The sequence below is a fragment of the Pinus tabuliformis genome, chromosome 8 (assembly GCF_031772625.1).
Source record: "Pinus tabuliformis cultivar Carrire ecotype Pingquan chromosome 8, CPIR1, whole genome shotgun sequence".
Taxonomy (NCBI): Eukaryota; Viridiplantae; Streptophyta; class Pinopsida; order Pinales; family Pinaceae; genus Pinus; species Pinus tabuliformis.
Window position 1 is genome coordinate 421,789,970 of NC_142294.1, and position 23,465 is coordinate 421,813,434.

Here is a 23,465-nt window from a genome sequence, read left to right on the forward strand (position 1 = left end):
TGGTTGATATTTGTTGCAGTTTTGCAGTTTTTTTTGGTTATTTGTCGAGTTGTTTGTGATTTTCCAGGTTTGATTTTCCGATTGACTAGCCCAGATGACATTTAATGTGTCAAAGTTCCTCTATGATTGCACCAGGCATGGGCCACACCAACTCTAACCTGACTGGATTTTTTAGCATGTCTCCTCCCTAACACACGGCACAACAATTCAATGAAATTTGATCATGTGTCCCTTGCTAAAAAGACCCATCTTCATCCTCAACCAGTTGTGCTAATGAAACTTCACAATTTTATAGAATTGTTGAATCATGTTCAGTGAATATATATATATATATATATATATATATAATATTTTTATAAATAATTATAAATTAAAAATATAAATAACATCCAATCAAATCAATTATTTGATTTTGAAGACTTTGGAATATTTTAAAACCATTACAGACCTGAACAAAATCAATTATTTGATTACCGACTTGAACTATCTCCATTATTTGGTTTTCCAAATATTTTAAAATATACTATTGATGCAAAATTTAGCTGTTCAATATTTTATATACAAATGCTAGGATTGCAGATTTCCTTCTTCATACTTTTACTGTACACTCACGTTGAGATTTTGTACAACAAACTAAGATTCTGTTAAAAAGCTACCGACTGAATACCCTTTATCCCATACCTCCTAAATAATTAAAGCTATCAATAGAAAGATATTCTCTTCATTTATGTACACCAAGTTCTACAGTTATAGAATGTACCTACTGGTTGTACAAGGAATATATTGCATTGTATAGACCCTACGGGATTTGGAAACCAGTCATAGCATAGGTTGTATAATGTAGGTTGGAATCTGACAGGAACAGGAAAAGGATGGAGTTGACAGAAAAGCACTGCCTGTGAAAATGGATAGCAATTTTTTCTTTAAATGGTGACCGAACGAAGTGGTGAAATAGCCAATGCATCTCAATATCAAGTTGAAACATGGATAATATTAAAAACATTATTAAACAAGGGTGAATAAAATCTGAATGATGTTTACTTTTCTTTTATTTAATTTTTATACATAATGTTTATATATAAAATTAATTTTAATTTTTGAGAATATTGAATTCATTTTCGAGATTATATACAAATTATTTAGAAAGTGTTATGAGTTTTTTTTTAAATAAATGAAATCTTTATTATTATTAATTCTTTTTGTTGGTCCAAGAGTTTGTAGTCGTTGATTTTTTGTTTCATTAATTCAATTAGTATAAGAAGAAATTTATCACCATTTGCAATAGAAATAAAGATTTGTCTCGATAAATTTTTATAAGAGAGAATGTATCTCAAAGGTAAAGTCATTAAACTCCACCACTATAGTGTCTATGTTCTAGGCGGAGTTTCTATAGATAAAATTGAATTCATCAAAGGGGTTTTTATAATATGGATAAAATTGAACTTATCATTAAAAAAAAATACTAATTATTTGTCAAATTAATGTTTTCTCGCTGCCTCAATATTTCTCACAGATATAATTACATGTGATCATTGTAGATCGTTGTAGAAATTGAGGTCACATGTCACATTTTGACTGATAGCTAGTCAAAATATTACATTTTGATTTGAAACTCCAATCCCGTATTGCGTTTTCCTACACTAGGTACCAAATTTCCCATTCCCTCACATCATTTCATAGCTTTTCCAAGAATATATGGTGATAAACAATCACTAGCGTTTTAGGTAAATTTTGAAAGCAGGATGAGTTCTTTAAGTTTTTACTAAGAGTTTTGTTTGAAAAAGTTGAGAAATCGCCGGAAAAGGAGAAAACAATCCCTAAAATGAAGACCATGAGTGAAAATCCAATAATGTAGAAATCCATGATGCTAAAATCTTAATTGATAAAGCCCATGATAGATTTCAAATGATAGATTTCAAATGGGGTTATTGGTGGGTTGGTTTAAAGAATCGAGAAATAAATATTTTACTATTTTTAATGAAAGTGGAGAGCATTTTCCTACATGGAATGGTACTCTATCATAGTGAATCATAGTTACAATTCACCATTTTCCTAGTTTTATACACATGTCTACCTTGTCCTACAATCTTGTTAACATTATTATAATGAATATAAGTAGACTTCATTCTATAACTCACATGAAGATGAATTGGGAAAGCTTGCCAATTCATTAGGTATGGTGGAGAAAGAATGTTTTTATCAATCGTAAAGTTGAAATAATCTTTGATTTTTTATATTTTTAAATAAATTATTAGGTAAGTAATATCGATGATTTGCATAATATTGGGCTATGATGATCATAGTTTTATATATGAATTCATTGTAGCGTTTATTTTTAGAATAATTCAATCGTCAAGATTTAATCATGCTAGTTACATATTGAATACCATCTGTGAGTAGCTGGAAAATTTTCCTAGTTCGAAATATTTCAGACATTTGGCTTTCTTATTTTATCTTTTCATATACTATAGATCACCATATTTAGTTCATATTATGCGAGTCAAGACAAATGTCAGGATAGGAGGTAACTCCAGAATGTTGGTTGTGTCAATTGCATCACTTAATAAATGTAAAATACATGAGTGACGAACTCTTGGGATTCGAGTTCCAAGGTATCTTCACCCTTCCTAACGTATGACTAATGAAACTATGTGACAATATTTTATAACAATCCCTATCGTTTTGGATTAGGTGTCAACATTCCCCCCTTTAATCTCAAGGGATGTTACTGAGGCCAAGCATCATTCTGAATTTTTAAAATTTTTCTCTTCCAAGCGCGCTTTGGTGAAGATGTCTGCAATCTGTTGATTTGTGGAATAATGCCGCAAGTGGATCATCTTGGCCTCAACATGATGTTGAATTAGATGATATTTTGTATTTATGTCCTTGGTTCGATCATGGAACTTTGGGTTATTGGCCAAATTTATTGCAGAAGCATTGTCAACCAAGAGAGGAATTGAATACTCTTGTTTCACGTACAAATCCTCCAAAATCTTCCCAAGCCAAACAATTTCCTTCATTGCTTTAGTTGCAACAACATATTCTTCCTCACATCTGGAATATGCTAGAACTGACTATTTTCATGACCTATGGGAGACAACTCCTAATCTAAGACTCATAATATAACCTGAAGTAGATGCTCTAGTTTCTTTATCTCAATCAAATTCTGAATCACAATATCCAACCACGCTGAAGTCACCTACATGTGTATATTTGAGTCCAAAATCTTGAGTTTCGTTCAAGTACCTTAGAACCATTCTTTCAACAGACCAAGGACCCGCACAAGGTTTTTTCATAAACCTTGAGAGGATTCCAACAAAAAATCAAATGTTGGGTCTCGTTGTAGTCAGGTAGTTGAGAATTCCTACAAGCTGTCTATACTTTGTTGCATCCTCAAATTTTTTTCCTTGAGTGGATGTGAGCTTTAAGTTCTATTCCATTGGAATAGTCAAAGGATTGCACTAAGACATGCCAAACTTGCTCAATAGATCTCCAATGTACTGCTTCTAAGAGAGGAATATAAACTTTGGATGTTGGGTTACTTCAATTCCAAGATAATAATGCACATAGCCCAAATCTTTCATTTCAAAGCCTATGTTCAATTCCTTCTTTACGGATGCAATGTAGTCGTGATTGTTCCCTGTCATTAGAAAATCATCTACATACACTACAAGATATGCAAATGTTTTGCCAAATTTCTTAACAAACATAGTTGCATCATCAATATCATAGTGTTTGAATTTAAGTTTCATAATATTCTCTTCTAACTTCTCGTACCAGGCTCAATGTGATTTCTTGAGCCCATATAAGGATTTTACAAGTTTTCATTCTTTGTGTTCCTAACCCTTCACAAAAAATCCTTCTGTTTGGGACCTAAAAACACTTCCTTTCAGATCTCCATTCAAGAAAGTGGTATTTACATCCATTTGGTGGACTTTCCAACCGTTCTATGATGCCAAGGAAAATAAAATCTAGATGGTTTCCAATTTTGATGTGGGGGAAAGTCTCCTCATAGTCGACCCCTTCCTTTTGTGCAAAATCTTTAGCCACAAGCCTGGATTTATGCTTGCCAAGTGCGCCATCTACTTTATTCTTGTTCCTAAAGACTCACTTGCAACCAGTTGCTTTGGTTCATAATGAAGGATCAACCATCTTCTAGGTTCCCTTCATTATCAGGGCATCATATTCTTTCTACATTTCTTCTCTCCATTCATCACGAGGAACAACTTCTTTGAAAGAAGTTCGTTCAAATTCTGTAAAAAAAAAAAATTCACAATCACAAGAGAAATCCATATCAATAGGTGAATTAGAATCTTCTACATCACCTCCATTGTGTCTGAAGGAACTTCTAGTTCCTATATTTCCAACCTCATTGGGACGAACATATTTAAGTGCCTTTATCAATCATATGGGAGGACCTTTCTGAGAAGGCCCAGGCAACTAATTTGACTGAGTTGGAGAATCAATATGCAGTCTCCCAATTCTATCAATCGCATCACCCAAAGTGTCATCAGATTCAAAGGTTGGAGCTTCATGTGGGGGAGAGAGTGTTTCAGAAGAAGATTGCACAGATTGGTCCAATATAGGAATCCCCCCTTCAAGATGTGGAATCTCAGTATCAAACTCCTACAAATATTTTGTATGTTTGAATCTATCAAAGTGATCAAACTACCACTCAACAACATTGTCATGCTTGGAAGATTGAAGAAAAATCACATCTCTAGAGATTATAACCTTCTTATTAACTTCATCATAGAGATGGTAGGATTTAGAGGTATTAGAGTACACTAAGAAGATACACTTTTGAATCATGGCAATGGATTTATTTCTCAGTTCCTTAGGTATCAAGGCATAAAAGGTGGAACCAAAAACCCTGAGATTCCTCACCGAAGGAATGTGGCCATAACACATTTCATAGGAAATCCTTTTCTTGATGGCATTAGATGGACATCTATTCTTTATATATAAAACACATAGAACTACATCAACCCAAAGCATAAGTTTAACATTCTTTAAAATCATCATAGTACATTCCATAATTAAAATTGTCTCCCTCATTTTTTCTGCTACACTATTCTGTTGGGGATTATATGGCATAGTTGTTTGACGTTTGATCCCATGTTGGCGAAGATAAGTGTTAAATTTATTAAAAGTGTATTTTGTTCCATTATCAGTCCTAATAGAGCTAATATGAGATTGTGCTTCATTTCCAACCAATGCATGAAAATCCTTGAATATATCAAATGCTTGAGATTTGTTCTTCACTAAGTAAACCCAACACATTTTGGTCTAATCATCAATAAAAGTCATGATATGTTTATTTCCATTGGCAGAAGAAACATGCATTGGGCCACACAAATCAGAATGAATAAGTTCCAGTTTCCTATGTGTCATGGAATGAGAATCATGGAAAGGTTGTTTGTTGTGTTTTCGTAGAATACAAGAATCACAGTTATTAAGGTTTTTAGGCATGGTATGAAAACCATTAACACCATTTCTCTTTAGTAGACGAAGGCTGTCATAATTCAGATGTCCAAATCTATCTTGCCATAACAAACTAGATGGATTTGTACCTTCATCATATTGAGAACTTTATAAATAGTTATGTGCAAGAGCAGAGGTTCCTTGCAGCTTCAGTAGTCTTTCTTCTTCAATCTCGGTCATGACAAGTGAGTACTTTAATGCCTTCCTGACCTCAACTTTTCTAGCAAATATGTGAATAGAGTGTTCTTGCTAGTGGATATGAATTAGAAACAATAAGTTTCTCCTTAGCTTCACGAGGTATATCACATCATGGGGGAAAGTAGGAAAGACCAAGAAGTTTAATCCTGATGCTGCCAAGCCCCGAGGGCTTGATTTTAGACTTGTCTACAAAGTAAACTGCTCCATCAAAATTATATGTGAATTCTTCAAAGAATTCTCTTATGAAAGTCTTGTGGTCGGTTTCTCCTACAAAGTCAAGCAACCAATTATTCTTCCATGAATCAAGTCGACATTGAGTAGGTCTTCAGTTACTCCAATTTTACAGTGTGACAAAACATAATGAGTGGATTCAGGGGCTTTATTTCTCTCTTTGTCAGGGGTTTTAGCTCTTCCTTCTTGTATTTCCTGCTCAATTTTCTCCGAAGGTATCCTACAAGTGGATGCATCATGATTTCTATTGCATTGAATGCAATAAAGATCATATTTTTTTCCTTCAGTCTGTCTGCCTCCCCAGCCTCTATATTTCCATCTTCATCTACCTCTTCAGTCATCTCTTCCTTCAGAATAATCTTGTGTATGATTCTTCTCTTTATGAGAAAGGCACATATTTTCTTCAGTATACTAAGGAGTTAGCTTCTTCCCAAAAGCCATTTCCCTTTCAACAAACTTCTTGTTAAAGGATTCAAAGGTAAGATCTTTGAGATTACCACTAGCTAGTAGTGACTCAAGATAATGAGTATAGGTGGGATACAGGGCCTTGATATAAGAAATGAGAGGAACATCCATTTCAACACCAGTGGATTTTATATCATGCATAATTAATCTAACTTCTGATGCTAGTGCAAGAGGATCATAATTATTCAACTCTAAATTGCATAATTTAATCATTAGTTGAATCGCTTCAATTTCTAAGTGTGAGTCATATAATTCCATGAGTTTCTATAAACATTGATACACATTTTCATATGTTGAAATATTTCGACCCACTTATTCAGTTAAAAAGGCTATATTCAAAACATAGGCCTTGTTTTTTTTATTCTCCCAAATGGCCAGCTCCTCATCTTGAGTGTGCTTGGTAGGTGGTTTCTCTCCAATGCCTATGCAAACCTATTTCCTCAGCTCAATGAAAATGAGTGTGTGTTTAATATTTCATGCCAATTCATGATAGTTATTCTTTCTAGAGAGAACCACTCTGCCAATTGATATTAGAAAATGCATCCTTAGGAAAAAAATATCTAGCTATGAAAATCACTTTACTATGTACTGTGAAAAAATAATATAGCCTATCGGCAAATTTAGCGATTCGTAGTATATCATAGTGAGAATGGTGTGGTTGATTTGAATGTGGAAGGAGATTAAAGAGATATGGAGTTTGAAAGGGTTGTTAGTTATATTTAATGATGAAAATATTGAAAACTATATATTGAAGAAGGGTTAGCAAAGCGAGAGAATGGTGGGATGATTAGCGGTAGTAGAATGGCAGATTATGGCAGGGTGTGGTGGTAAGCAAGTTTGAGAGTGTGAGGTCTCGTAATGAATTTGTGGGTGACAGGTTACGAAAGGTGGTGTTGGGGAAAGCATATTGCAGACCCCCAAAACCCATTAAACATTGAGACTGCAGAGTCTCCTGCAATCCATCCCAAGCCATAGATCTGGGCAAGGATGATGGCGGTTGTAAAAAAAGGCGTGAACTTTAATTCTGGTTCCATTGGAAATTAAAGCACGATTAGGGCACAATTAAGGAACAAATATGGTATGATTAAGGCATGGTTAAGGTCGAGGTCGATATAGTTTGACTCCATGAGGCTTTGACTAATACACATTTATAGTATAGATAGTCTAAAGTCTCACTCTAGCATACACACCATCGCCAACATACACAATGTCATCCAATTGATGCACTTTTAAAAAAATTAACATAGTACACACTCACTTGTCTTAGGCAGATGAACAACCAAGAAGCTTGAGTGCAGTAGACGAGCTTGCAATAGTTGAGCTAGCACTAGTCGAACTAGGAGTGGCACTAGTCAAACCAGGAGTAACACCAGCCGAACTTCCTTGAATTTGTAGCAGTCAAGCTCTACGTAGAAGAGCTCGTAGAGTAGAGTTCAACACATTGTTAAGAGGAAAAATCACATATGTTTATTCTCATAGTTGAAGCGATGAAACATAGGGACATGATAGATTAGAATATAGCAAGAATACTAAGAGGAGTTACAATAGTCAAACTACTAGGGGACGTGTTTTCTGATACCATGTCAATCTAGGAGGTAACTCCACAATGTTGATTGTGTCAGTTGCATTACTAAGTAAATGTAATATACATGAGTGGCTGACTCTTGGGATTCCAGTTCCAATGTCTCTTAGTACTCCTTAACGTATGACTAATCATAACTAAAGCTATGTTACAATATTTTACAATAATCCCTATCCTTTCAAATTAAGTTTCAACAATGAATCAATAGGGATGGGTTCTTATATCCTTTAAATGGACATGGGTCTTGAAAAGAAAAACAAGCAACATAATGATTTCAAACTATATGTCAATAATTTCATGTTTATTGTGTACACTCTATTTTATGACAAGCCTCATTCCATGATTTTTCCTAAATGTAAACATATTTTACAAATGAATGCAATTTATACTAGTTTAATGTTTCGATATTGGTACATATACAAATATTATATAGTTATCATGGTTTATGGTTCTGAAGTAAAACCTTTCATACTCCCTATTTTCCTTGCGCACAAAATTTTTACTTTGGAGTCTATAAGACGAAGGTTAAATGCTAATCACATACACTTTGTATGAGGAAGAAAAATAGTTTTTTTTCCTTTAACATATTTTTCTTTAATTTCAAAAAAATAAATGCTTATGATACTATTAAAAATATTTTAATTTGGAGAGGATATTATCTAGTAATATGATCCTCTAAATGTAATATTTGAAATGAGAGCTACATCAAGTGCTTCCTCATCTAATCATTTTTTAGATATTGGAAAATAAATATTAGCTATCAGATATGCATAAGGAAAAGTTGAAAGTGGTATTAAAAATTGTCATTAGTAGAGAAAAATTGCTTAATGATAAAATCAATATTAGGTTGGGAACTCCATAAATAAATGATTAACACAAAAGTACATCAACTAATTCAATGGAAGAAGATACACCTAATCCATTAGTGAAAATAGACAAAATTGAATCTATGTCATAGATGTTAAATGATGAAGAACAATTAAAAATAGAATAGTGAAAGAAATCATTGCTTGAAAAATAAATGGTAACAGTCATAGGGGTTCCATCAACCTTTGAACCTTTTTCAGTAAATACTAAAGTTGTAATGGGAGGATAAGGCTTTAAATAAATTCAAATTGTTGAGAAAGATAAGGATGTATTCACCATAAAAAATAAAAATTGAAAGGATAAGTAAATAGAGGTTATATTTCTAGATTATCCATGAAGATATTAATGCACTAAGTAAGTTTTTAATTTATTTGAATTATGGTAAAGGCACTATGTCCATTATGAATTAATAATGGCATATATCCATTAAGACCAAATATTATGATAACTGGACTAGAATTAATTTTCTATCAATAAAAATGTACATTAACAGAAAGTAAAATTAATATTATAAATGGATTTAATTCATTAATTGCATAAAATAAATATATTGTGAATTAATTATCTAAAGAATGAACTATATCACATATTAGCTAATATATTTCACATTTCTCTCTCTCAACTCCTCTTGAATTTTTCTAATAGCGCTTGGAACTCTACCCCTAATAGCTTTGAATTTATCCTTCATAATATCAAGATCCCTTAAAAATTCATATCTAATTCTTGATACTTCATTTGTTCATTTATTAATAGTATTAATTTTTTTTTTTTAAGTTGTCATTGATTCTTATACTTATGTAATTGTTGATTGCAACACTACAATCTCCATCATTCATTAAAAATTATCCTTATCCTTTAGCTCATAATTTTCCTTCTAGTTGTATATAGAGGAAGAATTGAAACTTGTGTGTAATGCATCATTCTATCAGATAATAAGAAAACAAAATATATAATACAAATTATTTGTTTGGTTGTGTACATTTAAAATTACAGATGTTTAATCAACCATAATAGATAGAAAGTGTCATCTACTAAGAAGGAATTCTATAAGTTAAAGTTCATGAAGTATTGAATAAATAAACATTTCCTATTTCCATATAATTGTCTATGCCAATTTCAACATCATTTCCTATTTACGTATAATTATCTTTGCCCACTTCACATGGGCACACTTCATTCACACAAACATCTATGTCAACTAAAACCCTAGCAACATTAACTTCATCTTTGGTAGTTTTATCAATAAAAGTTTTCATGCCATCAACCTAAGTCTATTAAGTTATTTCCTCAATATTTGTCTTCATTTATTATTTCCTAATGTTGGTTTTGATGGGTGTTTTGGAAACCAGGTCGATCGAAATCAATCTTTTTTTTGTGCGTCGAGGTAGATAAAGTTCATCCTCGTGCTTTAAGTTTCTTGTAGGGCATAATGTAATTTTTTTTCAAAATAGATGAAGGGAATTTATGGCCATGTCTTCAATCCAATAGATGAATAGCATCATATATTCATTAGAAATATCATACTTATGATGATTCATAATTTACTAAGGAAATGTTGAATCAAACTTTTGTATAGTCGCTACGGAACATCTTGAATTTTAAATTATTTGTGGAAATAAATGCCTTTATCCTACATATTTTATTGTCCTTCTCAATCTCACTACCTTGATATATTTTGTGGAGTTAAATTTTCTCTCCCTTGGCATGGAATTTTCATTTCTCTCGTAATCAAGGTAGGTTCTAGGGAAACTCTCTACCTGAAAAAATTCAATTCATAACCCTGTAATCATAATTAGATATGGCATCATCTATCTCCACATTTTGGAAATTAAACTATCCAAAGGTAAATTTATGAGCTTTTGCTCATATTAGGATATCTAGAATACATGGATATTTGTTTGTATGTCTCCATGCATCAACACACTCTTTGAATTTTTTTCACTATAAAGATTTCTTCCTGAGAACCTTGTTTAAACTATTGCACCCATGGTAGAGGACATCCTTGTTTTAATTGAAACCATCATTGTTTTGGTGCAATGTTGAAAACATGGACGAGAAGGTATTTGATGCACATTGACACTGAGGAATCCACATTGACGTTGAGGAACTACTATATTTGGACGGAAATTCCAACAACGGAATATAATGGAATCAATAAAATAAGAAAAATTGTTGGAATTTAAATGTATTTTTCGTTTTTGTTTTTTTTTAACCCGAAGGTTTTAGAATATATGGTAGTATTCTTTAATTGTCAACTATCAGATAAAATTTATTTTTGTGTCGAATATCCAATTTTTTTTTTTTTTATAATCCCGATGGTCGTTGACTATATGATGGTAACTCTTTTATTGTTGAATATAAGATGCTTTTTCCAATATGAAAATGTGTTTTCGAATATCCAACAAATGACAATTAACTGTTGTATAACATTCAATTCCACTGTTATTGGCTTTTTTCCATTGAAAACGTCTACTATGGGACCACTTTATGTTGAGTTTAACTAATTATACTAACGATAAAATAATATTATAATTATATATAATATTATTAACATATATTAATATTAATATAATATTATATGATTCTCTCGATCAGGATGAGGGCAGTGTCAGAGGGGCTAGGCCTGAGTTGACATGGCCAGGACAATAGAATTCATTATAGCCAAACCCCACATTCTCAAGGCAGGGAGTGCAGTGTCCTCTACCTTGAATGCATGGGAGGTGGGTTGGCAAGGGGGCAGAGGGTGACATAAGGGAAGGTGGTGGAGTGGGAACAGGTATTTGACGTGCAGTGGATGTGAATGGTATAGCGGAGTAGGTAGGAACTGCAGAATGGATGGGAGGCGAAGACAACAAGTCTGCGGGCAAGCGTCGGCTCTCAGGTATGTAGACTGGTCCTGGCCTCGTTTAATTCATAAGTTCTGGTTAGGTTCTAAGGGAAATTCCATGAGGTGGTGTGTTATAGACATATTTGGGCACTGCAACCCTAATCTTATATGTAGATAAACCAAGGGCTCTTTAACCCCTAAAAGTGTTGTTTCATACCCTAAAGATCATAATCAAATGATTACATCATTCCCCAAAAGTTCCACCTAAAAAACCACACAGCACTAGCCAAAACTGAACCATATTGACTGCCCCACTGTCAAGGTGCGATGCATACTAACTTCTACACTACCTAGGTGCGATTTATACTGAAGAGGCCTTTTGTAGGGTGCGATGAGCAAGGATGGACAAATGTCTGAGACACTTTGCTAAGTGGATGCTCATGGAATCTTCCAGAAACTTCTCCTATGACACTTGCATCTCTGAATTCGCCCCGGGATGAGTAAGAGATCTAAGAAATCTCCAAGTGGAACCAAGAACAACAAGTGGAATGAAACTAATCAAAAACCTAGAGATGACTTACACCCTTGCAGACATCTATAACTGAATCCCTCCTCTGAGAGATCTAGAGGCTGAAATTTTGTAATTTGTAAGGAAGTGCTAATAGTTTGTCTTTGAGAAAGAGCATTGTATTGTTGGGTGATCTTGCTTTTCATGAGGTGAAGAGGGCTTTGATGCTTGGAGGATGAGGCTGGATCAGACAAATGGGTTGTAATTCTCCCTTCTATTATTAATAAAGATCTTTGAGTTTTCCTCCATACAATCATGTATTTGTGAATGTTGTTATTTGTGAATGCCATTGTATGATCAATATATTTCTAATTCTGCATTGTTTATGATACAATAGATCGAGATGCTTTGATGGTGTTTTGTTACTTTGTCTCTACAGGTATTCATTGAGTGGGATAGGCAGGAGAAGAGGTGCAAAGACTATCAAGGGAGAGAGAAATCAAGCAAGGAGTCAAGCAGAAGATCTAGGTTGGTCCCTTTGCTCCTCTCTTATCTATCATACATAAACGAAATCGCAAATTACATTGATTGTTTGTTTCTAGGATAGCTACCAATCCTAGTGGGACTGGCAGATCGAAAAAACACTAGTTTTCCCAGAAACAAAATGGTGACTCCACCGGGGACCGAACAGTTTGTTTGTTTGTTGTTGATTGTTTGTTTTATAAACTATAGATGGAGCCTGAAGTTAGCCAGATAGCCTTCGAACTGCTTTTGCTCTGTAATTGCAAAGTAGATGAATGTTGCTTCAGTCAATCTCTGATTTAGTTTATGATTTGAACATCTGACTTACGAGCATTCTAGATGCCCTGTTGGTAGCTCAATAACCTTCCAGATCATACCCCTATACTTTTTTCTTTACTATCCATAATAGCTCAGCTTAACTCACTAAATTCAACTTCAAATTTGAGCCAAAACCCACCTCAGTTACGCTCCCTGGCCCATCACACTGTCTATCACTCGGAACCAGTATGCATCGCACTTCCTAAATGTAGTAGGTGATATGCATCCCTGTTTCTATGAAGCACAGGTGCGATGACTGAGTATCTCTATTTCTCTCCTTGAAATTTGGGTTTTTTGTCCTTGTTTTCAGCTCTGTTCAATTGTTTTGCTGCTTATGAATAGTACCTTATTGTTGAAGCCTCCTTGCTCTACATAGTCCAGCCTCCATTGAATAGGATTAGTAAATGTTTTTATGTATTTTTCCATCATTTGCAATCCTTTGTCGAAAAGTTGCTTAAATCGAACTGTCGTTTTGATGCAAAAAAGTGTCATAACCGTCATTTTGTATCAAAAAAGAGAAGTCTTGTTGAATCTTCCTTCCTTAGATAGTTGATTTAACATTTTGTTGTGTATTTTATTTGATTTGTTGATATATTGAAGTGTTGAAATCATTCTCTATTCGAAATCAAAAAGTGTCATTTAGTCTTCCTTTCATTTTGGAAAGAAATTGTCGAAGTGTCACTTTGAAGAAAATATTTCAGACCTATACCTAGTTTTCCTTTTTGGCATTTTTCACATTAAAGGGAGCAAAAAACAAATACATGCATTTGCATTTGCATTCAGATTGTGTGTGAATTTTTTTTTAGGAAAAGTGCATTTAGTGTGTACTCTTTACTCTCTGTTTGAAAGAATCGTAATATTCTTTCCTTAGTAGCTAGAATTTTCATTGCTAGAAAATAAACAACGATTACTTATCATTTTAGATTGCATCTTTAGGAATTTTACATCTACATCACGTGGTGAACCATTGAAAGGCAAACTTCTAAGCAAGATCAACTCTAAAATAAATTTCAATGATCTTAACAATGCTTTGGAAACTAACGCAACACATCTAGAGGTCTGCGCTAGAGACGTGTTCCAGCGTCGTAAAATCTAGTAACTATCGTTTTCATGAAAGGTTAGGTGATTCCTCCTCTTTGATATGACAAGTGCTAGCATGGACTTGTGCTCCTTGCACCATCGAGTATATATTGGGAGACCACAATAGGCTTGTATCCTTTATCCATAGGAAGCTGTGTCTGCCGCCCTATCGATCACAATGCACTGAACACAACATTCGGGAAGATTGACTATCATACATAAGTCCTTGGTAATTTCTCTTTAGTTTATCACCAAGGCGTATTTTTGCAGTTTTGTGATTGGTTTGGTAATCGCTCTGTCTAGATCTCCAGATTTGTCACTTTCGTTCCTTTTTGACTCCTTAAAAGAAAAGGTCCATCTAAGCACTTGTCACTTCAGGCTCATTAAAAATTGAAGGGGACTAGAGTCATCTTTAGCTTTTTCTCAACTCCTAAAAATTGAAAAAGAAAATTTGTGTCAAAGCGTCATTAAAATTTATTTATTTCGGAATAACATCCTTGTTCCTTCGTTGATCTCAGGTTGAGTTAATGGAGTCTACCAATAATGTAATCCCTCTTGAGGGGAATCCTAGTCCATTTTCTTCTTGGGGAAATATTGGTGCTCCTCATATGGCCACATTATCTCTGCCAGGTCTGACTATTGGCCTACCAGTGTGGTTGTTCTCAACCTCTGTGGTTCAAAATAACGTGATTCCTCAGCAAGCGAATCAGCATCCAGTTGATATATAAGTTGACCCTTCACCTTCCTCTTCGTTTGTTTCTCCCTCCCCTTCTTCATCTTCGCTTGGTGAAAATAGTGATGCTAGTAACCAAGTGCCTAAGAAGAAGAAGAAAGGGAAGGAGAAGAAGAAGAAGAAGTCAGTTAAGCAAGGGGGCAACCATGAATCATCTGGTGAAAATCTGCACACTAAATCTCCAAAATATCCTTGTCTAATTTGTGAAGGAAACCATTTTCATCGAGATTGTCCTTGCATTCCACGGATCTTGAGAGAATGGTCTCCCCATTCACACCATCTAGTGTCATCAACCTCTAGTGATCATGTTGGCAACACACCATCAACTAGTGAAAATGAAATTCCTAGACAGAAAGGAAAGGTCAGAACTCCATGTGGATTATTTGAAGGGGACCATCATCTTCCCCATTGTCCCTTTTTGGATGAGGCCAAAAGAGTCTTGTATAACTGTCCTGCTTCATCGCAGTGACTTCCATCTAGATACAAGAAACTCACCTCAAGTCCTATACTAGTTGAAAATCCGACTCACATAACTCAACCATCGGTCAAAAAAACCTATCCCTGAAAGTGAATCTTTTGAGTCCACATTGGACCAAAGTCAACAGCTCAAGATGGTAGTCGACCCAATCTTGCCTTCAGAAGATCCACCTTTATATGATATCATTCTCAAAGAGAGTGAGAATGATACTGCTCAATTTTTTTTTGTCACTTCAGAGCCCGATGAACTTGGGGGAAATCCGCCTGTTCCTTCAGAAGAGCAAGAGAGTCCCCCAGTTCCTGCTGCTCAAGGGGTTAATTCAACCATTTATTTGGTACCCCCTCCAAACAGTCTAATCTCTTCCTTTCATTAGAATCGACTGACAAGATCTTGCCTTCCTTATAATGTACCATTCTGGGTCATAGTACAAGTTTACAAAATGATCGTGTCTGGCACTATCATAGATTAAGGGGCTTCAGTGAGTATCCTTTCCTCAACTACTTGGAAATCGCTTGGTTCGCCATCACTTATGCCTATTACACAAAAATTTTCAGGCTTTAATAAAGGAACCACTCGACCATTAGGGATCCTTCCCAAGTTGCCGATAACATTGAGAAGGAAAACCATTCACTTGAACGTGATGGTGGTCCAAGGGTCGTTAGATTACAATCTACTCCTTGGATGTGACTATGTTTATAACATGGAAGCTATTGTTTCCACACTCTTTCGAGTGATATGTTTCCCGCATGAAGGCAAAATTGTCTAGCTTATTGACCAACTTTCATTTCCTGATTCAAACATAGTGCCAAGTCAAACATCATCCCTAAATGGTCTCTTTTAGTCGAGAATGACTCTTCAACCTTCATTCCATCAACCTAATTACTGCAAGTAGTCCGGTGAATCTAACGAAGCTTAGGGGGCATGCACCCTTGTCCATTTGACGGAAAAACCCAGCTGAAAAGATAGGTTTCCCTGTAGGTTATGTGATTGGTCTAGAACACCATTCACTTTTTTTCTATTCTGCGGAGAAAGCCAAGGAATTGTTTTGTCTATTCTGTGGACGAAACCATCCTACCATATGAATGTCCCTGTAAGTTAAGTTATTGGTTTGAAACACCACTCAGCTTTGTCTAATTGGTGGACAAAGCCAAGGAAGTGTTTTTGTCTAACCGTCGACAAAAAAAATCCTGCTTAACCATAGAGATCCCCATATGGTTACTGGAAACTCTCCTTTTCTCGATGCCTGGGGGCATGCAAACCTTTTTAATCAAGTGAATAACAACCAATTTCATTTTTTAGCTTTTTAGATTTTTTATCTTTTTAGTTTTTTAACTCCTGAGGTTAGGTGATTGGTCCAACACACCATTCACCTTTGTCTATTCTACGGACGAAGCAAAGGAGGGGTTTTGTCAAAACAAGTTGATGAAACCATCCTACCTAACCTCAACAGTTCCTTAACTTTAATATTTTTTTTAGCTTTGTAGTTTGGTCATTGCTAGCCTACATAAAAAGGCAGTCGAGCATACTTTCTGCAAGGTTCGAACTCGTCACTAAAAAATGAACCCTTGAGCATACTCTCTGCAAGGTTCGAGCTCATTAAAAAATGAACCCGCACTCTAATGAGCAATGTTATAGTATGGTTCAATCTCGTTAAAAAATAAACCTACTACTGAGCATATGTTCCCCCAGAGTTCAAGCTCGTTAAAAAATGAACCCACCTTTGGTAAATAACCTTTTTGATTGCCATTACATCGGCATTTTTGAGCCTTGGTTATGTTCCTGCCATCACCTCCATTCTTTTGGCCAATCATATGCTTCCACTTGATTATTTACCCTTTTGAGGAACAGATGCAATGAGCGGTCTTGTTAGCCACCCTCTTCACATCACCATGTTTTGAGAAGTTCCAAGATTACCCGAAACCAGTTGCTACCACGGATACCACTTGTTCCTAAAAAAAAAAAACGACTCCACTGTGAACCCTTTTTAGACTTGTTAAATATGAAAATATTGTCAAGCAATTGGCCTCTCCAGCTCACTAAAGTGATTGAAAGCGCCATCCCTCCTGTGTATTTTAAACTTTTTAGACCTGAGGGATTATCTCATGAAAAAGTTCGAGCGCTTGTCTTTTTTGGCTCGTTAAAGTGATCGAAAAGTCATCCTTTTTGTATTATTCTAATCTTTTTTGGACCTAAGGGATTATGCTACAAAAAATAACTACTACAGTTCTCTTTTCGTCCCTTTTCAAACTCTCTAAACATGAAAAGAACAAAGTTGTCTTTATCGTTAAACTCATTAAAACAATAGCGACAAACTTGTCCACCCAGACAAGAACGAGTTTCACTGTTGCTAAAATTGCTAAAAAATAGTGACAAGTTTGCCCGAAGGGAAAATTATAGAACAAGCATATGTTATCCTCCTCAAGCTTGACAAAAATAAGGAGGTACTGGTCAGAAATTACTGGGGAAAAAGGGAAGAAAACTTGAAGAATTTTATGGTAGTAGGTCACTCTTAAACATAACACTTTCACTCCATCACCATGATTGAGTTGGGTTTGGTTATTCCATTCACCGGTCATATCACCATTGGTTCTCCATACCATCCATCTTTTCGGGTTAATGCTACCAATCCATCTCAGTTTCGTCGATATGTTCAAGAGAAGGCATTTAGAGAATTCACCACCCAGTAAATGCCTCATCCACTGTAGTACCTTCAACCTCCATTTTTCATGACCACCATTCCTGAACCTTGTGTCGATGATCATTTTCACCTCGAGAAAATCAATTGCTCTGTTTCGTGTCATAGATGTGGGATACATTAAGGGCCTCCTATGATGGGTCACATCTTTTCGACATCAGCTCATTATCCAAGAAGTTGACTTAGAAACAACCCTTTTAGTGCTTTGAAGCTTGCATACCTCAATGGCAAGTTTCTCACTTTCAGCGATAGGTTTACATCAATGGCCTTCGACCGAAAGATTTTGCGTGGTGTTCGAAATTGAATCATATATTTGCACCACGTGAATTGTACAGTAGTACCTTGAGGGTCATTATCATTATCGGTGATTCCTCTCACTCCTGTTAACAACTTACATTATTGGCTAGTAATTAGATGAAGTTTTTCCATGTTTGACTTCAGGACATCTATTCACATGGATCAACTTGTACATAGAGCGAAGATTGAACGAGTTTGAAGACCCCGGATCTAGTTTCATCCATCCGGGCTACGATATATTCAAGGATATAAAGACATCAAATGTACATAGAAGTTGCAGAGATAGTCATCTAAGCCAGGGAAGATGACTCTTCATATATAGAACCAGTCTGCTACAACATACAATTATCTGTCCTATGTACATGAAAATGAATTTATAAAGCTAAGTATGGGAATGCCTGCCTCAGCTAAATCATGAAATTAGTATGATGATGATGTATTGTATTGTATCTTATACGGGTCACCTTCGAATTCGAATACCTCAGATCCTCATGATAAAGCATTTCACCTGACATCAAAAGATTTACGACTTCATGTTTTAGGGGGAAACTGTTATAGACATATTTGGGCACTGCAACCCCAATCTTATATGTCAATATACCAAGGGCTCTTTAACCCCTAAAAGTGTTTTTTCATACCCTAAAGGATCATAGCCAACTAATCACATCATTCCCCAAAAGTTCCACCTGTAAAACCACTCAGAACTAGCCAAAACTAGACCATACTAACTGCCCCACTGTCAAGGTGTGATGCATACTGACTTCTACACTAGCTAGGTGTGATACATACTGAAGAGGCCTTCTGTAGGGTGTGATGAGTGAGTATGGACAAATGTCCGAGATAGTTTGCTAAGTGGATGCTCATGGAATCTTCTAGAAACGTCTCCTATGACACTTGCCTCTTTGAATTCGCCGAGGGAGGAGTAAGAGATCCAAGAAATCTCCAAGTGGAACCAAGAACAACAAGTGGAATGACAGTAATAAAAACCCCAGAGATGACTCACACCCTTGTAGATATCTATAAATGGATCCCTCATCTGAGAGATCTAGATGGTGGAATTTTGTAATTTGTAAGGAAATGCTGATAGTTTGTCTTTGATAAAGAGCATTGTATTGTTGGGTTGCTTTTCATGAGGTGAAGAGAGCTTTGATACTCATAGGATGATACTGGATCAGACAGTTGGGTTGTGATTCTCCCTTCTATTATTAATAAATTTCTTTGAGTTTTCCTCCATAGAATCATGTATTTGTGAATGTTGTTATTTGTTAATGCCATTGTATGATCAATCTATTTCTGATTCTGCATTGTTTATGATATAATAGAATGAGATGCTTTGATGGTGTTTTGTTACTTTTTCTCTACAGGTATTCATTGAGCAGGATAAGCAGTAGAAGAGGTGCAAACACTATCAAGGGGGAGAGAAATCAAGCAAGGAGTCAAGCGAAAGATCCAGGTTGGTCCCTTTGCTCCTCTCTTATCTATCATACATAAAGGAAATCGAAAATTACTTTGGTTGTTTGTTTCTAGGATAGCTGCCAATCCTATTGGGACTAGTAGATCGAAAAGACACTAGCTTTCCTAGAAGCATGGTGGGAGAGTTTCTGGGGAGGAGGGAGAGGCACGAGGCCACCCCAACGAGGCCTAGCCTAGCCAGGGAGGAACCAGGGAAGGCAAGGGGGAACTATCACTTGGATATGCACTATTTTTATTTTGCTTTCAAGCAAAAGTTGGCGCTATGGCATGATTGATACTGAGCTGAGCTTAGAAATAAGACCTGACCCAAACAACTAGCCCAAGGGCATAGGGATTAATGGGAAAGCCCCACTTGGGCCACATTGTGTAGCTGAGAGAGGCAAGGGAGAGTTGTACGCAGAGGGTATGGATTCTAGGAGGGTGGGAAATTAGCTGAGCGAACTCGAGAGAATGGCAATGCACAACCATACATGAGTAGTCAGGGACCCTGGGTGGTCTGAGAGGCAGAGAGGTGAGCAAAAAGTTGATAGGCAATTTTTGGTAGAGGCAAGGGTTTTCAGGGATGATAACACTAGTAATACCTGGCTCCAGATGGGTCTGAGAGTCAGGCCATGGTTGCAAGGGTGTGACCAATCTCCGAACCTTTGCAAGGCCGAGAGGCATGGAAATAAACCAGGGGAATCCTGCCCAAATCCCACTCCCACTGGACACCTGTGGACATAGGGATAACTTTTCCTGTCGCAGGTCAGGAATGGTAGCGAAGTATGGTTATTGCTATTTTGTTTTGTTGATATATATGATTTAGTGCAACTAACAATGTTGGAATGTATACAGGCTACAATTCGATAGGGTATGGCTCCAGCAAGGCGTGGTCATGGTCATGGCAATAAGGGTCCGGAACGCTGGGCAACCAAACGGCCAAGCAGGATAGAAGGCCGCAGGGGTCGTAAGTCCGCTAAGCACTTCATAGCTCAGGTAACTGCGACATACAAGGAGGAAGCAAACGAGGGCATTCAAAAGTTGATAGATGATTGGGAAGACCAAGTAAAGAATGAACTAGAACCAGACGCTGAAATAGAAGTCAGGAGAACAATGGTGCCTGACCCAGGGACCATAAGAGGGAAAATTACACAATTCAAGCACACCCTGTCCCTGTATTTTCTGATGAAAATTTTGCTAGACAAAGCAATGGAGAGAATTTATGTCGGTATGACAGTTACAATGCAGGACCTTCCCAACTAAAAAAAACGACATGGAGAAGATCCTATTCCATTTGCACAAACAAGACATTAGGATGGACTGTATGGACTGACACATTTCTTGCATTGTGGAGTTCTTCAAAATGCTAGAAGAAACTGTCGATGATCCTGCCCCAGTAGCCTTAGACTCTGAGGAGCAGAATTTCAAGAATGATTAGTCTTCCTATACTCATTTTTTGTTTACGTAGATAGCATTTAAATTTCCAGTTGTTTATTTTAGTTGTCATAGTTATACAGTTTGTGGTCATGAGACTGAAACTTACCTAACCTTGCTAGAAAGACTGAAGAAGTTATGTTTTTGGATGGTGTATAATGTTGACCGCTAGCCAATAGACTCAGTTTCCCCTCGGGGTTAGTTGAGGGCATCGGGTAAACTATCAAGTGGAAATTTTCCTTATATATAATAGAAAATAGATGGTGCTACTAAGAATTACAAAAATATATATATAATATTATATGATTATATAAATTAGATATATATAAGCCCAAACATCATATAAAGTTGACATAGTTTCTATATTATATGTGATTGTTTTGAAAGGTTCTAAGCTTATTTTGAGGTTAATTTTTGAACAAAATCATCATTGAAATTTTTGTGACAAAAAATGTCACATAACATTCCTTAAGGAGACCAAAGATATTTGGGATCTACATTGGGGGCTTTTGAGGATCGAAGATGTTATTGCCCTTGTAGAAATTGCAAGGGCTTGCGGCCAAGGAGAATTCTATTAAACTCAGCTAAAAATAATTGATAGAGATGATGGACATGCTGAAGGTGGACATGCATATCATTCATTAGTAAGTTATTCATTATATATCTTTGTATTGTACATTGTTTTTCTAATTTTTTATATGTATATTGTATTTTAGTTTGTATGCCATTGTATTGTCAATTGTATTGTGATTATATTGTAAATGTATTTTATATTCTTTCGAGAGGTATTTAACCTATGTTTTCATATTGACGTGGAGAAATATTAATTGTTTATTTTCATTAGGTTCTATTAAGGGATTACGTTGACTTAGGGGTTAATTAATTTATGGGCTTGGGGATAAGGGGTTATTTTTTGAAGCGTTTAGGGATTAGGGGTTAAGGGCCAAGGGTTTAAGGGCTTAGGGGAATGGGGTTAAGGTGTTAGGGGGTTAATATATGTTTAAGGAATTAATTATTACCTAGAGGATTTAGAGGTTAATCATGGGTTTTTATGGAGCACTATTGATCTGATGATAAGATCTTAGACAATTATTAAGGTATTACAGACACATGTGCATGGATTTACCTATGTTACTTTGTGTAATGGATCGATAAGATTATGAAATACATAGAAAATGAAGCAGTTAAAGAACATAATAGGCAAACACACATAAAGACAACAAGTTTAATAAGGAGTTCACCCAACACTCTTTGGCTACATCTCCTGGTCTAGCCTTCAGTTGTGACCTCTCTATTATGTCTTCAAAAGTAGAGTTTTTACAAAAGTGAGCTCTATTTGAGTCTCACACAATAGATACAAAACAACAAGGCTTTGCTTAGATCCCCCAAGTCTTTCTGAGTACACAAAATCTCTTCACTGACTCTATGTCTCTATTTACTCTTTGTCTCAGCACTGCTTGCCTATGTCTTCTGTCTTTTGTGGCTTTAAAGCCACAATCAGCACTGTCTGTTAGTTTCCCCTTCTCATGCTTTCTGGCTCCCTAGCCTCTATCCACTCAAGTCCCCTTCTAAGCGTTAGCCATCATTGCTAAACGCCTTCAGGGATGGTGGCCACTTGTTCTATAATGGAAGGGGTCATCGAGCCTTTGAAATCCCCAGAAACAATGTTCTCTGTATTCATAGAGAAATACACTAAAAACACAGGAAATTTGCTGAATTGCCATTTATCGGATTTGAAATATTATAAATTCCCCTTATAACTCCTATCAGGCTCGCCTTTATGTTGCTTATCGCATCTCCACCGCTGATCTAGAAGATCTAGATCCAATGGTTGTGGTTCATTTTGGGCGGCCCATGCGTACGGGAGTTAACCACCCAAAAAGAGCGGTTTTCTCTCTCTATGGCTTCGACACGTGGTAGCCAATGTATGGGCTCAGGTGGAGCCTAGCCAAAACCTCTTACCGCCTTTGGCCCTCCCGAAATCCCGCTTGTATCATGATTTTACTTTGTATTTAAAAATACATTAAAACATTGAAAATCCTGCAAAAATGGCTTTAGACAGACTTGAAAAATTATATATTTGCATTGAAAAACCCTTTCGGGTCCGGTTTCTTTGCATCGATGCTTTTTCCTTTGTATTTTTTTTATTTAACGAAAACATGAAATATAAAGGAAAACCTTGTTTTCTGAATCTCAAAATATATATAATACCATCTATATTTCCATTAGGTCCAGCTATCACGAGTTATATTTATATCAACCCCACTCCATTGTATTGCTCTGATGTGATGCGA

The 23,465-nt window shown here is 35.9% G+C and overlaps 1 pseudogene; it reads right to left on the bottom strand.

The window, feature by feature from the left end:
- LOC149235855 (large ribosomal subunit protein uL6 pseudogene) overlaps positions 1-20,421 on the bottom strand; it is a 35,279-nt pseudogene extending 14,858 nt beyond the window's left edge.
- Between the last annotated feature and the right edge of the window lie 3,044 nt (positions 20,422-23,465).